Below are 17,768 nucleotides of genomic sequence, written 5' to 3' on the forward strand. Positions count from 1 at the left end.
CATTTTGTCATGGTGGTTGAGTTTGTGAGTCTTCTTTTGAAGTCTGTTGTTTCCTATCTTTTCATTTATTGCCCAGGCACAATTGTTTCACCTGGACATATTTTTTTAATCGCAGATTATACAGTTGTTTGCTTTTCATCTAAGTCTTTTGTATCTTTTTCTAGTTACTCTGTGATTTTTGCCCTTCCTTTGCATGTGTGATTTTTTAAAAAAATGCTTTGGAATTTTAACTGAATGTTATCTGCCCCTAGTTTCCATGACTGTTACAAGAATTGGTTGTATAATCAACTTCTGATTATCTCTGCTAAACTTTTTACTACAGTTATGATCTCTTTATCATGTAGGCAAGTTTCTGGGCTCTGTCCCTCAACTATAAACTTGATGAATATTTGGGAATCGAAACTACTTTTAGGTTGAGATAAGGATCCCCAGAGGGTCAGTTGTGATTAATTCTATCTTCAGAGCCAAGGTCAGCATCAGTTATTACCGTGTTGGCACTATCATGCCACCTTTTCCATAGTGCTTGGGTTTTTCTTGTAGAGAGAAGCTGGGTGCTGACAACATGCTCGTTTACTTAGGACAGTCAAGTGAATGCTGGCCTTCTGAGTGTCTGGCAGTATCTGCATCCTCCTCATTTGGGATGGGCCTTATGGGATCTTTTCACTTTGGAGAAATGGAAAATATATTTTCCCATGGAAAAATTTGAGGCCTTCCTTGGAAAGCAGCTATGAAATGATAGCCAAAGTACTTGGCGCAAAGATTTATGTGCTGTGAAAATTTTCCTTAATTCTGCCATTCTGTGCTACTCACTCTTTTTTTTGGTTGGTTTAATTCAGCATATCTACCGTATCTTTATCTTATATTCTTAGTTTTGTGTTTCTCTCATTAGATTTTTAGTTCTGAAGGACAGACTTTTAGAAGCTGTGTGGCAAGCATCATGAATGGAATACTTGGTGTGGAGTCGGAACCTGCTTACCAGATTCAAATCCCAACCCCCATACTTAATAGTTGGGTAGGCGACTTTATTGCTGTGAATCTCAGTTTTTTTTTATCTATGAAATGGAAATAACAACTTCAGTACCTTTCTTACAGGTATGAGATCAAATATTTAATGCATTATTAACTGCTCAGTGAATAAGAGATAGCCAGGTGGCACAGTGGAGAGAGCAATGAGTCTAGAGTCAGGAAGGCTTGAGTTCAGATTCTGCCGGAAATGCTTATTATTAGCTATGTGATACTTCACCATGGTCTATCTCAGTTTACTATAAATTGAGGCTAACTATATGGCACCTATCTCATAAGGTTATTGTAAGGATCACATGAATATTTGTAAATACAATGCTTGAAACATAGTAGGAACTTAATAAATGCTTGTTTCCTCCCCCAAATGTCAGTTATTCTGAGATGCTTAGTCAGTCAGTAGCTACCTTATTGAACATTTACAATATATGTCGTTATGCCTGCCAAGCATTATAAAGGAGAAAGAATTGTGTCATGGGCCTTAACTCCCCCAGGTGCTTATACTGTACTTGAGGCAGTAGGATGTATATGCATTAAATATTAACTGTTAGGATGGGACAAGTACGGGTAGACTGAGCTTAAAGTGTTCTAAGGATGGTGATGAGGGAAGGTTTAAGGTGATCTTTGAAAGTTAAGTTTGATTTATGTATTCAGAAACAGAGTATGACCAACCATTCCAGGTTAGAGGAATGGAATCGATGTTGGCATGAAAATTGGAAATCAGAAGACTTATGTGGAATAAGGCAGGTGAATTTTACTAGAGAGAACTTATTGGATCAAAGTTAAGGAAATAGTGAGGGAAAAGTCAATTTTAGGAGATCTAGAATGCTAAGCAAAATTCTAGAATAGATTACTGATCAATATTTGGGGGATGTTCAGGAAACAGTTGCTCATTGGGATCTATGTGTTTTCAATATTTAAAAATCCTTCCAAATGAACTTTTATTGCTTCTTTTTTTGATTGGACTAAGGTGATGGAATAAGGGAATGCTATTTTCAGCACATCATTAGACTTTTTTCTGGGATATTCTTGTAGATGAGATGTAGACGTGGGGGGGATGAGTATTAAGTTTACTTAAGGAGATTCATAGTTTGACAATTGTATTCAGAACGGATTTTCATAACCTGGAGAGTGGGTTTTAATAACTCATTTGAATGACTGGCCTTTGTGTCCTCAGTCATGCCTTGTCCAACATTTTTTCAAATTAGTAACTTGGTTGAAAACATTTTGTCTTCCTAGAAATCCTAGTTCACATGTCACGGTTTATGAAAAACCACTGTGCTAAAGAGAATCTCTCCTTGAATTTCTCATCTTTTTCTGTGTAACTTTTCTTTTGCATCTCTGTGCATATTCCTACCTGGGTTATACTTCTTGTAATATCACTTCAGTCTTCTCAATTTGCAGGCTCTTTGAAAGCAGGGGTCCCATTTTTCATCCTTGCTTTCCTGCCCCTTTGTAAAGTGCTTTGCAAATGGTTGAACCTGGATAATTATTTCCTGAATTGAAATAAATTGAAGTGACAAAAGGGCCTGTGATTGCATTTCAGATAACACCAAGTTAAGTATGTTCACTAATAGGTCAGGTGGAAGAATCGGAACTGTAAATTAACTCAGCCTGAATGAAATGCCTGTATTTGAAGCCCCACAGTTTTTAACTTTGAAACATCAATTACAGAAGTCAGTGAGGAAGACCCTGGCTTAGCATTTAATATAGAAGACTTAGGGATTTGAGCCTGATATGAAGGAGCAGCCTTTCACAGTAGAGATTAGCATGTGGTGGAAAGGGGCTACTACTGTATTCTCTCACAAGTCTTCATCTGAAGCATTATGTGCCATCCTGGGGGCTCCAGACTTGATAGGAAATTGGTTATAGGCTTATGACATTTTTACCACAGCAGCTTTAAAGACACACTGTGTCTTAGAGAGGTGGTGATACATGTTGATGGCTGAGAGTGCTCACGTGGTTGTAATCATAGCTCATCTCAGGCTCAACAGATTGACAAGCTAGAGAGTAGGAACACTTAAGGGTATGAGGACACCTGTTTCCCCTATTAGGTGAAGGAATGTGGAATGTATTTTATCCTCATTATGGTTGATGGACTAGTGTGCTCATTATTTTCAGAGTGCTGTACTAGGATCTTGAATTGAAATATTATTATGGGGTGGCAATTCATTTTAATTAAGAAATGTTCCATATACCAAAACACAGAAGGGGCCAACAGTGGAATGGACCACTTCAGAACAAAGGGCTCCTTAACTCTGCCATAGTTCAAGTAGCTCTCTGGGGGGGATGTTGTAAGGGATTGATAACTCTTGGAGTTGGGAATTGATGGGATTAAAGAGGAGCTGCCTTTTCTCCCACTTTAATTTGATCAGGTTACAAAATACTGGAGTTCATTCCAAACGTCTACATTTCCTTCAATCTTCTCTTCCCACTTTCCGTGTGACTCTATACAATGTAGGATTGAATCAAAATAGTCCTTCATTTCTTGAGAAGTGTATAGATGGTCAGGGCTCAGGATTCAAAGGGGACATTGCAGGGTTTCTTCTTCTTTGGCTCCTGCCCGATCTAAGCCTGAGTATCATATTCCTGAATTTTTAGAACTTTAAAATTTAGAACAGACCTTATAGATTACTGCCCATTTCCTAGTGAGGGGCCAGAGATTCACAGGGGTCTGAGTTTAGTTCCTTTCACTTCTGTTACCACTGATGGGGGGAGAAACCTCTCTAAAGCCAAGGCTCTCACTATTTTGACCTGAGGAGAGCAGGACTCCTAGGGAGAGTTGAGAAACTTTTTTGCTCCAGAACCCTGCTTGGGTTTCACTTCCTCTGCCCTGGATTGCCAATGGTGGTGAATGGATCTAGATACTGAATTTAGAAGCGTTTTTATTCTTAAACTTCCAGCCACGTGTATAAACTTCCTTGGGCCCTTTTCATGGGCAACAGACAAGGATGGTAGATGAAGCTTTGAGCTTATAGTGGGGGGGGGGGGGGGAGGAACTCCACAGGACTTTCTGACTATAAGCAGGTCCTGCCTCTCTTATTTCTGTGTTTGTTACCTGATGTCAGCACCATTCCTCTGCCCCTCTTCCCACCTTCTTGTCCACCTCAGCCTCCACTTCAAACTTTTCAGCTTTTCTGCTGAAAAAGCCGCTCTCCTTTTCTGTTCTCCGTTAAAGTATTGCACTCTATTGAATCTGTTCTCATATTCCTTCCATCTTTTTGAACTTCAAGAAAACTAGCTTTCCCTGGAGACAGTCTCTGGCCATCATTACCAAATGTGCCTTTTCTCATGTCCTTTATATGCTGAGCCAGGAAAGAGTCAGGACAAATTGATATTTTAAAAAATACCATATTTTGGGTTTTTTCCCCAGTTACATATTAAAACAAATTTAAATACTTTTGAAAATCTTTTTTTAAGAAGATTTTAAATTCCAAAGCATATCCCTCCATTCCCCTCTCCCAGAGACAATAAGCAATCCTATATAGGTTATACATGTGCAGTCATGTAAAACATTTTCTTGTTAGCCATTTCATACAAGAAGTCTTGAATAAAAAAAAGTGTAAGAAAAAAAGTGGAAAAATAAGCATGCTTCATCATGAGTCCTTTGGGATTATCTTGAATCATTGTATTGCCGGGAATAGCTAAGTCACTCTCGGTTCCTCATCATACAGTGTGGCTGTTATTGTGTTTGGTTTTCTCCTGGTTCTGTTCTCTTCACTACACATCAATCCATGTAAGTCTTTCCAGGCTTTTTTGAAATCATCTTGCTTGTCTTTTCTTACAGTACAAAAATGGCCTATCTCGATCACACACCACAGCTTGTTTTGCCGTATGTATCCCATCCTTTTGATTCCCAACTCTTGGCTACCACAGAAAAAAGCTGCTGCAAATACTTGTACAAACAGGTCCTTTCCCATTTTTTAATGCTGTCTTTGGGACATAGACCTTGCAGTGCTATCACTGAATCAAAGCCCTTGGGTGTAGTTTCGTACTGCACTCCAGAATGGTTGTATCAGTTCCCAAGTCCAGCAATGGTAGTGTCCCAGTTTCCCAACATCTTCTCCAATATTTATCATTTTCCTTTTTTGTCAAATTAGCCAATCAGATACGTGAGAGGTGGTACCTCAGAGTTGTTTTAATCTGCATCTCTCAAGTTTTTGCTACCACCAGGCACTGCACTAAGCTGGGGCATATAGGTACAAGCAAAAGGATAGTTTTTGCCTGGGCAGCTTCCATTGTAATGGAGTGGCTCTGGGTGCTTCCACTTCCAGGGAGTGGAAGTCCCATGGAGACCCTCATTTATGTACCTCTGATTCCCAGAGTCACAGGCAAGATTTGAACTCGGGTCTTCCTGACCCATGGTGGGTACTCCATCCCTGGGCTACCCAGCTGCCCTCGTCTCTAATCCTTAAGAGTGGGTTTTTTGTTTTTCTTAAAGGAGTAAAGTCTGCTCCTTTGCACCTTGTAACTCATGGTGCTGCCTCTCTGCTTGGCTGCCTTTCAGGTACTCCAGGACAGCTGTTTTGTTGCCTCTGATTCTTTCTTTCATTCCCCGACCTTTCCAGTGACCCTTAGAGAGTCTGGAGCTTGGGAGCTCCCAGATCTGCACCTCGTGCTCTGACTGACACCTGGCTAGTGAGCCAGGCCTCAGCCTCTCCCAATCCAGCCTCCCCTTGGAAAGCCTTTGAAGCTGTGCGGTCACACCTGTAGCTGGGACTAACCCAATCCTCAGATGGTTTGCAAGCCACAGTTTTGTACTTGGACACTTTGTTTTGTAACCATGTGCCAGACTCTGCCTTCACACTGTTATTTTCCTCAAAGCTTCAGTGCACTGGTCCCATGCTCAGTGAAACCAGGTATAGAATCTTTGCCATTTGTCTTAACTAACTGAGCTGTGACCAGTTTTCTAAAGTTCTACATTTTTCTTGTCCTTTTTTCTGCTGCTAACATTCATTTGCACCTGTTTTAGTGAGATTCAAACCAGAGAAGCAGCAAGTATTACTTAATAAAAGGGAGTCCTTACCCCCTTTTTAAACTGCTATATAACAATGATCCTGGCACCATTAAATCCAGCATCCTGATGAGCTCTGTTCAGCATTTGTGATTGAAAAAGACAAAATGTAATTGTTGGGGTATAAATGGAGAGGTTTAGTTAAAGCTGGTGACCCATAGGGCACTCTGAAATCATTTGGAACAGGATTTTCACCTTTTTTATGTTACGGGCCTTGGCCAATCTGGTGAAGTCTCTGGAACCTTTCCCAGAATATTTTTAATGCAGAAAATTAAAAAGACTAAAAAGGAAACCGATTATATTGAAATATGATTGCCAGTTGTTGTTATTGTTGTTAAAGTTCATGGACCACAAGTTGAAAATATATATTTTTAAATTTTATGGTGGAAGATCAGGATAAATATGTGCAAAGTATTTTTTTAAATACTACTTTTAGCTCCACTTCTGAATCTTATTATTTTTGCCCTCACAACATCTCTCAGGGAAAGATGCCCATCTCCCACTCACACAGCCACCCTCATTTAGCTCTTAGCACCTCTTACCTGGACTACTACTGGACATTTCTGAGCAGGTTTTTGCCTTACCCACTCACCTGCCAAAGTGATTTACCTAAAGCGTGACTCTTGACCACATTGTCCTCGCTATTCAATTTAATAAACTCCAGTAAAATTACTTCCAGGATCAAATATAAAGTTCTTTGTTGGATATTCAAAACTCTTCGTAATCTAGGATCTTCCTACCTTTTTATACTTCATTCTCTCCAATCCAACAATACTGCCCTGTTTTGCATATTTTGATTAAGTTTTTAAACATAATTGGTTTCCCAGTTTTATTTTATGTATTTAAAAACCTTGTGAGAAGGTTACCAAAGCAGGGGATCTGTGCCACAAAGACTAAGAACAGTTGAGGTCACCTTTCATTTCCTCTGTCTGGATCTCCAATGTGCCTGTCTCTCCCAAATTAGAATTGAGCTCCTGGAAGAGGATGCTGTTTTGTCTTTCTCCATGCTCTCCAAGTTTAGCACACTCAATGCCAAGGATAGACCACGAGTGCTTTTTGTTGCATTGATTCAGAAAAGGTCTCTTAAAGAGATAGCTCATAGAGGTTAGACTCATCTTCATTGGTAGGCAAAAGGTAAACTAGATAATGGTCTAAAAAAATCTGAGGATATGTCTAAGAAAGGAAACCAGTTGGAGGGCCAGTGAGGTAGCTGTACAAAAGCTGTGCTTAGATTTCAGAAGGAAATTCCATGCATTCGGGGCCTTGGGCTCAAGAGAGCCCCAGTGGCTCTGGAGACTTCACAATGGTACATTGTCAATAGAGAACTTGCGGAGAAACAAAAAGTATTTTTTATTTATGTCCTCTGGCCTTTATTGATTTTTTTTTCCCCTTTGTGGATAAAATAACCTTCTTAACAGAAATGGCTTTGTACCCTGAAGTAATAAAAGTTTAAATCTGTAGGCAGTGTTTTTATGAAATTTGGAAATGGGCACATTAGATTCTGTTTCATAATACCTTGGTAAATGCCTAACTTTTGTTATCGGCATTTCTGTAAATGAAAATTTTGTAAAATGAATCCTGCTTTCTTCCTTTGACTTCCATCATGGTTTTGAATATGCACTATCCTTATCTTGTTGATTTTTCAACAACTATTTATTAAAATAGGCTTTGTACCTGGCACATGAAGGAGATAGGAGATATGTTGACCTTTTTAACTAAGATTCTTACAACTTTTTAGAAAAGACAAGCTAAATGTAATACGCAAAATCTGGAAAATTAAACTAAGTTAAAAATAATGCAGTGCAAAATCCTCAAGAATAGAAGTGTGGATAAGCCTCCCCATTGGGCAGTCTGGGCAGAGCAGTTCCTACCCAGGGAGCTGGCTGTGTTTTGCTCGTGTCCCCTAAAGCCAGCTGCTTCCAGTTTTGTGGATTGCCTGTGCGTGACACCCTGAGCATTGCAGGCATTTATAATGGGGAGATTCATTTCTTGCTAATGTGCTTGTCAGAAGTGTGCAGAAGAGCTAAAGCTGGTTTGAGTCCATTCTTTCTTGAAGAAGTATATCTAGTTAGAGCTTAGAGTATTGTTCTTTCCACTCAAGTTGACTCTACTTGAAATTCGAGGTTTTTTCCTTAAGAATTTTTAAATGAGAAGGGCCCATAAAGATCATATTTGACCCAGTTTTTTATTTTAAGGGAAAAAAGTATGCATTTACATTTCTAGTTTTTGTTTTTACTTCACCTACATTTTCTACTGTATGTTTCTCATACTTCTGTCCAAAAGAGCCATTTTTTATAATAAAGAATTGAAAAAAAAAAAGATGAAAACAAAATTCATCAAATCTAAGTAACAAATGACAAAAAGTCTGAGGTTCTATGAAGAAGCAAGAAATCTTCTTTTCTCTCTTCTTTGAGGTCAAGATTGATTATTATAACTTCAGAGCATTCAGGATTAGGATTTTTGTTTGTTTTTATTTTGTAATTCATAAGGCAAAGAAAAATAGTAGGTAGAAATTTTTATTTCAAAATAAAATTATTTTTATTTCAGTCACTTTATGTACCTGGTCCTTCTAGTATTTAACTCAGCTCCTCTGATCTCAACTCTGTGCTTTCTTTATTATTTGGTGTGTATTTCATTTCAGCAAACATTTATGAGGGGCCCACTATATTCAAAGACCCAGTGTTGGGCATATCTCAGAGAGAGAGAATTTTCCTGTTGAAAGCCACATAAGAAATCTAGCACTCCATTTTGTTTTAATCTGTTTGCTCTACTATATTAAAATAATGAGATGTGCTGAAAGATTTTGGGGGAGCAGGTTTTGGAAAAAATATGTTTTTTTAAATTCATGATGAGTGACAATAATGTAGTGTATTTCAATAAGCCCTTGGACTTGGACTTGAGTTCTGGTTGTTGTAGTTAGTGGACATTGATCTCTGTTTTTGAGTTGAGGAAACAGTCTCTAGATTCTGACTCCCAAGTCTAACCTTCCATTCATGATGCCCTATTTTCTCTCTGAAGGCATGTAATCTTTAAAGGTACTGACTTTTCATTGCTAAAATGAACAAATAGACAATGTGAGTCATTTCAACATCTGCTTGAACATTTTCAGTTGCAGAATATCTCCTGCTCTGAGAAGCAACTTATTCTATTGTTGGACATTTCTAATTATTAGTGAGTTCTTCCTTATATGTAGCTGAAATTGCCCCTAAGATCCTCATCCTTGGAAAAGGATACAGTAAATCTAATCTCATTTCATATTGAAAGCTCATGCTGTATTTTAAAGACAGCTATCATGTTTGCTCTTCCCCAGACTACCCTTCCTTTTTCCAGGCAAGATATTCTTAGTTCTTTCACCTTTTTCCTATGAAAGTCTGATTTTCAGACCCTTCACTATCTTGGCTGTTTTTCATTAATTTTATAAGTGTTCTTTAATGTGGCACCCTCAACAGTACGTGGTATCTTTAATGTAGTTTGACCGGTACAGTTTATCCTGGGGCCATTATTTTGATTTGGAAACCATACCTGTCAATAGTTTTTGAGGGGACTTGTTAGCAACAAAGTCAAATTGTAGTTTTTTTGAGCGTGTAGTAAAAATAAAAATCCCAAATCTTTCACATGAACTTAAGATCACATCTCTCTGACTCATGCTTAGGTTTTTGAACCTGTCTGTCCAGTTTGCTGATGACACACACGTGTGTGTGTGCTGACAACATCAGATTTGATGGTAATACAAAGTGAACTACTATGCTAGGTAGAATTTAGTTAAGATTGCTGATTGACAGCTAACCAGATGAAATGTAGCAGAAATAGCTGTCAACTTGAGCTGAATTTATCAGCTATTGTCATTTGGGCCTGCCTCTGGGTACCCTAGCCTGCTGCCATGTGTCCGGTGCTGTCCAGTGCAGGTTTTTGCCAAAGTACCGGAGTGGTTTCTGTTTTCTTCTCCTGTGGATTCACACAAACAAGGTTAAGTGACTTGTTCAATCACCCAACTAGTTAGTAAGTGTTGCATTGGGGCCTTACTGACTCCAGGCCCAGCATTCTACTATTATACTGTAAGAGCTGCCAAGTTTTTGGTCATAATCCACTTTGATAAGCATTCCTTCTCTGTCTTCATTTGAAATTCTTTGGTAAAAGCCTTAGGTAGACTAGATCCTGCAATATAAATTTCTGGGTGGTCTACCAAAAAAGTATGGAACTTAACATTTTGTATGGAACTTGTCTTAGGGGGCCAAAGTTCCTCACACCAAAGAAATATACGGTGCCATAAGCCAGAGCTTGAGAAACCTTGATATATAAATCTCATATTCACGTGGACCTGTGATCTCATTGATTTGGGAGTGTGCTCCAACAAAGCAGATTGCAAACCATCTCTGCTTGCCAATCCATTGCGGCTCTGGTCTGTGTCTTCCCAAACATTTGTCCCAAAGGCTCTTCTGATGTGCTGGAGAGGAGAGGCCTCCTGACACCCTGGGGGTGACAAGGAGCACCCTGGTCTTGTCAGCTCTCACCCACTTTCTGTCAAGTATTTGATGGCACATTGTATTCCTGATTCCCAGAACTGCTCGCTGTTGTCTTCTGAAGCCTCCCATGCCCACAGAGCTAGACAGACTGACCGACCAACTGACAGGAATGGACCCCGGAATAGCAAGAATTGGAGGAGAATTCAAAAGCCACTGGTGCAGTTTTCACCTGGACAGAAATGTCATCTGCTTATACTACTGACTTTCATTAGGGGTTCTCTCTCAAGGCAGTCTGCCCCAATTCTGAGGGCTCCTAATTATTAAGGAAGAGTTCTTGGCCCTACATCAAGTCAAAATCCATTTTTCTTCTGATTCTGTGTATCACCAGAGAACAACAGATCTATGATCTATGTTCTCTTCCACATGAGGATTAGGTAGTCCCAGGTCTTCTTATCTACACCCTAAGTATCTCCCAGGTTCTTTTACTTGCTTTGGTTATGTAACTTAGCAAAAAAAAAAAAAAAAAAAAAAGGGGGGGGGGAATGATCTAAGCATACAGAGAAGCCCTTGATGTCTTTTTGAAAAAAATCTTGCCATTTACTAGATGGTGCCCAGATCAAAATTCTTTGTGAAGGAGAATAATTATGAATGTAATAAATATTTATTACATGTCAATAGCCTCTGATCCCATTGAATGTTGTTTTAGAGACTAGGATTTTCATTTTGTGATCAGCAAAGGCAGTTTCTAAATATTTGAGATACATTCCCCCTTCCCTCTTTTTTTCCACCAAGAATGGATTTTTCCACACATAAGTTTTTTAATTTCTAAAATCCCTGGAGGCATCAATTTTCACTGTCTGGTTCTTCTTCTGTGATTAGCAGTCAGATAATTGCAATAGTGCCCAAGAGAATGGAGTTCTAATACAGTTACTAACACTAATTAGCCATTTGTGTTTGGACAAGTCATGTCTCTGGAACTTGGTTTACCCACACCTTTCAAATGAGAAGATTCCATTTTGGATGATGTGGCTCCTCTCAGAATGCCGTAAGTGACTTTTCACCACTTTCTAAATAAAATTTAAGTGACTTATTACTACATTTAGGAGCTCCTACCATCCTGACCCCATCCTTTCAGCCTTTTCTTATATTCTTCATATATTCAATTTCTAGAAAAACTGTGCAATTCTCAGCCTCCTGCTCTTATTATGGCCTCTCTTTTTGAAATATTTGCTCAGGTGGTTTTCCCATGCCTGTAATTTACCTCTTTCCTTCTCTCTCCCCAGATAAAACAATTACTCCCTTATCATTAGTTCTTTCTTTCTTGCACCATAGTCCCTTTGTCCTTGTCATTCCCGATCAAGTTTTGTATAGTAGAATTTTAATAAATGTCAGTTGAGTGAAAGTCTGAGCACCTCGTAGTTTTAAAATTCCATAAACACTACGCAGGGAATAGCCATTGAGGCAGCATTTTGTGTTCTTAGGAAAAATGGGCCTAAATTTCCTTTCTTGATCAAATGGCAAAAGAAGGTTGTTTGTGTATATGTTGTTATCATTTTTTACCGTTAGGAGATTTGCTTTATGGTTGGTTGGATTTTTCACATAAATACTTAAGTAGCAGCCTCCAGGTTACACTCTTGTGCTACAGCTTCATTTATTTATAATGGGCATCTAGTTTTTGTTTCAATGTGAAAAAACAATAAATCAAATTGGTGGTAGAGTGTTAGTTTTTTGGGAGAATCCGAGCTACTGAGTGCTTCCCTGCATGTTTGCTTCTGTGTTGTAGTGCAGCCGAAGTAGGGGAATGGAGGACTTTTTTTTGGCTGAGGTAAGGAGATTGTATCTGGAACTTCTGGAGGAAGCTCCCTCTAATGATGCAGATTTGCACTTCTTCATAGAGAACAGGTGGAGGTCGAGATGTTCAGTCACTTCCTCAGGTTGTCATGGGTAGCTCATGTCTTAGAGACTGCCCTTGAAACCTGGGACTGTCTGGTTTTGAGGACAGACTACTGAGACACATGGCTCCTTTGTGGAGGGGCAGGAGAGAAGAAACTCTCTTGGGATGGTTGGGAGATGACAGAAAGCAATGGTGACTTTTGGGAGGAGTAGGTGCCCTTTTCTTGGGTCTCTCGAGTCAGTCGATTGGTGTTTCTGCCAACTGTCCCTGGAAAGCAAAGCCAAGAGATGTGCTGAGAATGCTTTTTAGGCAGGGTGGCGTCCATTGTTGAGACAGTTCCCAGGTCTTCTCCCTTGGGAAGGAGAGAGGAAACAGTGGGTTACAGGACTAGAGACAGAGTTGGAAGAGACCTGAGAGGTGAGGCAGGGAGCAGGCTCACACAGCACTTTTCACACCTTACCTCATTTTATCCTCCCAAGAACCTTGTGAGGTAGGTTCTAGTATTACCCCCATTTTATAGGTGGGGAAATTGGGGCTGGGAGGAATGACTTCCTGGGATCACCTCACTGGTTACACTCCTGAGGCTGGACTTGGATTCCCATCTCTTTGACTCCAGCTCCCAGAACTGCCTTTAGAGGGCTTTAGGGGCTTTAGAGGGCCTCAGCTCCCTTTGTTTTACAAATGAAGATACTGAATGGCAGAGTTGGGATGTGAGCTCAGGTCCTCGCCTGTAAATCTGCGTTACATTGTGTGAGACAGGAATTATTTAGGTAATTATTGAATGCTTTCATGTATTCTATGTGTTTTGTTGCCTCAATAAATATTTAATTGTTTGACAAATAGTTAGGGATAGGGAACACAAAGAAGAATATCTTCATCTTCAAGGCACATCCCTTCTACTGGGAAATGTAGCATGTGCATGAATTGGTAACTAGAACTTAATTTGAGAGACCATTAAAAAAAATTAGGGGAATAAAAGAAAGCATCCTGGAGCAGGCAGCATAGTCTTGAGTCCTAAAGAGAGTCAAGGATTCTTAGCATTGGAGGTCAATCACTTAGCAATTATTAAGCATTAATTATTGTTAATTATTAATTATGTTCCAGACAATGGGCTAAATATTGGAGACATCAAAAAAGGCAATAAATAAGTAAATATATAAACAAATAAATAAAATCAAACCATGCTCCAAAAGAGCTCAGTTTAATGGGGGAGACAATGTGCAAACAAAATATATAAAAGATGAATTGGAGATAAAGTACCAAGATCGGGATGACTGAGAAAGGCTTCTCATAGAGAAGGTGGGATTTTAGCTGGTCTAGGAGGTGAAGGTTGGGAGAGAAGGAATTCTGATTGTGGAGAATAGAGCAGTTAGGAGATAGGCTGTTTTGTGCGAGGATCAGCCAGAAGGCCCACATCACTGACAAGAATTATTGCCAGCATCAGGAATTGCTTATGCAAGTGCATAGAGGAGGAGAGAGAATGTTGCGTTCAGGGAAGAGCTGTTCATATTTGGAATATAGATGGGGACAGATTAATGTGTGAAATCAGCCTAAACCAGGTAGAGGGGAGTCTTAAAAGCCAGGTTTAAGAGTTTTTATTTTAACTGAGGAACCATGAGAAGCTATTTGAAAGTTTTTGTGTAAGGATTAGAGGATTATTCTAAATTCTTTTGACAACTATAGGGAGACTGGGATAGAAGGGGGAGAAATTGGACACTTAAAGAGCACTTATAAGGAGATGATTACAAGAACCCAAAAGAGAGGCAATGAAGGGCTAGCATGGGTTATATAAATGGAGAGAGAGAAATAAGTGGAAGACGTGTGGTAGATCTGCCAGGACTTGGTAACTAATGGTGAGTAAGTGGAGGAATGTCAAAGTTACAAATCTGGGTGGTTTGGCACACCGTAGAGCCATAGGTTCAGAGCTGTCTTCTACATAGCCCTGTTTTTCACACAAAGAAACTGAGGCTCAAAGAGGCAAAATCATTGTCTGCCATTTCACAGGACTAAGCGGCAGCGCAGGCAGAAATGTGGTATATAGTAGAGGGAGAGCACTTGGGCAAGATCGGCGTTGCCTCTGGGCTTTGGTTCTTTCTTCTGTAAAAGGGAGTGGGCAAATCAACAGATGTGGAGAAGGCTAGAGGATATAGAAGGAAAAATGAGTTCTCTTGTGGATTCTTTGAATTTACTACACCATTGGAACAATCTCTTTGAAATATCTCAAATGAGACTAGGATTTGGAGTAGACATTCTGCTTATGGAGTTGTGTTCATCTGAAAAGAGATAATAATTGTGTCTGTAAGAGCTGTTGAGATCACCAAAGAAGACATTGTGCAGAGAAGTGCCAGGGAGTGCTGGACATCCCTGCTGAAGTGGCCATTTATTTGTTTACTTTTTGGTTTATTTTCAATTCTCCTCTACCCATTGAGAAGGTAAGAAAAACAAAACTGCCACAAAATGTAGCCATGCAGGACAGATTCCTGTGTTAATATACGTGTTTATTAATGATTTACTATGTGCTAGGCACTGTACTACAAAGCATTTCCTAGCACTAGGGTTACAAAGAAAAAGAAAATGTTGCTAATCTCCTTGTTGTTAAGGAGCTTACATTCTAATAGAAGAGCCAGTGTATGTATTAAACAAAGTAGATAAAAGATGAGCATCCCAGTAACTGGAGGGATTATCAAAGATAGCACTTGAGCTGAGTCATGAAGTAAAACCCTGGGATTCTGAGAGACCTTGGTGAGGAAGAAGACTCTTCCAAGTATTGGGAATAGCCAGTGCAAAGGGATGAAAATTGGGAGTGCTGTTGCCTGAAGAACCATGAGAACAGTTTGGTGGAACTCTGTAGAGTGTATGAAGGGGACCTCTGAATAAGAAGACTGGAGAGATGGCCAAAGAATTACAATGAGAAGAGTTTATATCTGGTCTTAGTGATAATGAGAAACCTTGGAATTTTGAGTGGGATACAATGACATGGTCGAACTTGGACTCTTATTACCCATCTTTATAACTTTCCCTTCCTCCTTTGAATAACACCAAGAAACAACAATAATAGAAATAGCAAAACCCTCATCATAAACATGTATTTATAGTCCAGCAAACAATCCCCACGCTCACCTTGTTGGAAAATGTTTCTGCCTGCATTTAGATTTATCACCTCTCTGGCAAAGAGGTGAGTGGCTGTTTTAATTCTAGGCTAGTGGTTCATCATTGCATCGATTACAGTTCCAAAGTCTTCTAAAGTTTTTCTCTGCAATGTTATAAAAATTATTCCATTTGGGATACTTTTCTTTCACCGCTTCCTCTGAAACAATCCATTTCTTCATTTCTTATGAAATGATAATAATCCACAGCATATATATGCCATAATTTCTTTAGTCATTCCTCAGTAGGAAGACTCCCCACTCACCCATCCAGTTCCCTAGTTTGGGGCAATTACAAAAGGAGCCACCTTAAATATTTTTCTCTAAATAGAAATCCTCTAGGGGAAGCTAGGTGGCCCAGTGGATAGAGCACCAGCCTTGAATTCAGAAGGACCCGAGTTCAAATGTGGTCTCAGACACTGAACACTTCCTAGCTGTGTGACCCTGGGCAAGTCACTTAACCCCAGCCTCAGGAAAAAGTAAGTAAGTAAATAAATAAATAAATGGAAATCCTCTTTCTTAGATCTTTGAGGGATATCTGTGTCCAATAATAACTTTTTGGACATAATGAAAGGGAGCAGAAATGTAACACTTCCAAATTGTTTTCCAAAATGACCAAATTTATTCACAGTTCCATCAAGAATGCACTAGGGCGTTTGGTTTTCCAGTTGCCCTTCCAACGTTTGTCATTTTTCTCTTGTGCATCTTTGCTGTGAGTAGTGGGCATGAATTGGAACCTCAGAGTTTCTTTAATTTGCACAAATCTGCACTTTAGGAAAATCACCTTGGTAACTGAGTAGAGGATAGAGTGAAATGGGGAGAGATTCAAGGCATGAAGACCAATTAGAAGACTATTGAATAATCAACCTTAGTGTTTATATGGATCTGAACTAGAATAAGACTATATGAGTGGAGAGAAGAGAGATGAGAGATATTGTGGAGATAAAAACAGTGAGATCTGTTTTACTGAATGAATATATGAGGTGAGTGGTAGAGAAGACTTGATAGATGACACTTAGCTTTTGTACCTGGATAACTAGAAGGATGGTGGGTCCATTAACAGGAATGTAGTAGGTGCTTAATAAAAAGTTTATTGTGTTGTAACATTAAAAGAGGTGGGTGAAAAATGGATGGTGAACCAGCAAATTATTTTTTGGGAAAGATTACAGAGGGGTCAGAGGAAAGGTAGGTAGAATTCTTAATGCTGAAAAAACAAATCTCTCTATAGAGTACTTGCTGAGCCCCAGCCTGACCACCTTCAATAAGGAGGGAATTCTACTAACTCCAAATGCAGCCCGTTCTATTTTTTGGATAACTGTGATCATTAGGAAGTCTGTAGTAGAAGTCAGGACAAGAGGAATAGGAAACTCTTAATAAAGTTTCGAACACCCAAGGGGGAATAATCTCTGTGAGAGTCAAAAATGAGAATTATCTGAAGAGGCAGGTATGAATGTAGAAAAATTTTCCATTTAGATTTTTAAAATATATCTGCAGAGAACAGATCCTAAAACAACATTCCACATTATCCTAAGGATTATGTTAGAGGCTATAGTTCCAAGTGTACAAAACAAAAGGGGGAGGAATAAATCTGATATACAGGGAAGAGAGGAAGATCAAAGAGAGTTTAAGTGCTATAGGCTCAGACTGGATAGAACAGGGATAACTGATGACAGAGAGAAAGAAGGCAGAGCAACCTACTTCTAATTTTGCTTCTGATTTTTCTGCCAAGGAGAATGACCTTTACTTTGGAAAAGAACAGAACAAAAATGAATAATAGGGAGTGGATACCCAAAACAAATAAAGAGATAGTAAAAATACTAAGCTGTCCCAGATGAATTCAAGTCATTGAACCTGGCCCAAGCGAACTACCCCCTTGGGTACTAGAAGAACTTTGGGGTGAGGTTGAGCCACTGTTGATGAGATGTGAACAATCATGAAGAGTAGGGGAGGTAATGATATGGGACTGGAGAAAGCAAATATTCTTTTCAAAGAAAGGAAGATAATACGGTTACCATACTATAGACAAGTGGATTTAACTTTGATCATTGGTACAATTCTAATATATTGTTAGAGAGGTAGTGAACATCTAAAAAAGGAAAAGATTACAAGAAAGCTGGTGTGGCTTCATTAGGAACAAGACATGTCAGAATATTTTTTTTTTGGATATAAATACTGAAGAGTAGGTCAGGGGAATGCAGTAGATCTAGTTTACCTATGTTTTAGAAGGCATT

The 17,768-nt window shown here is 39.2% G+C and overlaps 1 protein-coding gene across 3 annotated transcripts in view; it reads left to right on the forward strand.

Annotated features, from left to right (window-relative positions):
* KCMF1 (potassium channel modulatory factor 1) overlaps positions 1-17,768 on the forward strand; it is a 102,670-nt gene that overhangs the window by 16,911 nt on the left and 67,991 nt on the right. Inside the window, exons 1-2 of one of the 3 annotated variants that reach the window (XM_074285619.1) lie at positions 319-344; positions 890-1,092. The exons of 1 other annotated variant lie outside the window; for it this stretch is intronic. The gene's annotated coding sequence lies outside the window, so the exon portion shown is untranslated. Of the gene's footprint in view, positions 1-318; positions 345-868; positions 1,093-17,768 lie in introns of those variants that run through there. One more of the 3 variants, XM_074285618.1, reaches the window with a different exon arrangement.

The sequence above is a fragment of the Sminthopsis crassicaudata genome, chromosome 2 (genome assembly GCF_048593235.1).
Source record: "Sminthopsis crassicaudata isolate SCR6 chromosome 2, ASM4859323v1, whole genome shotgun sequence".
Classification (NCBI taxonomy): domain Eukaryota; kingdom Metazoa; phylum Chordata; class Mammalia; order Dasyuromorphia; family Dasyuridae; genus Sminthopsis; species Sminthopsis crassicaudata.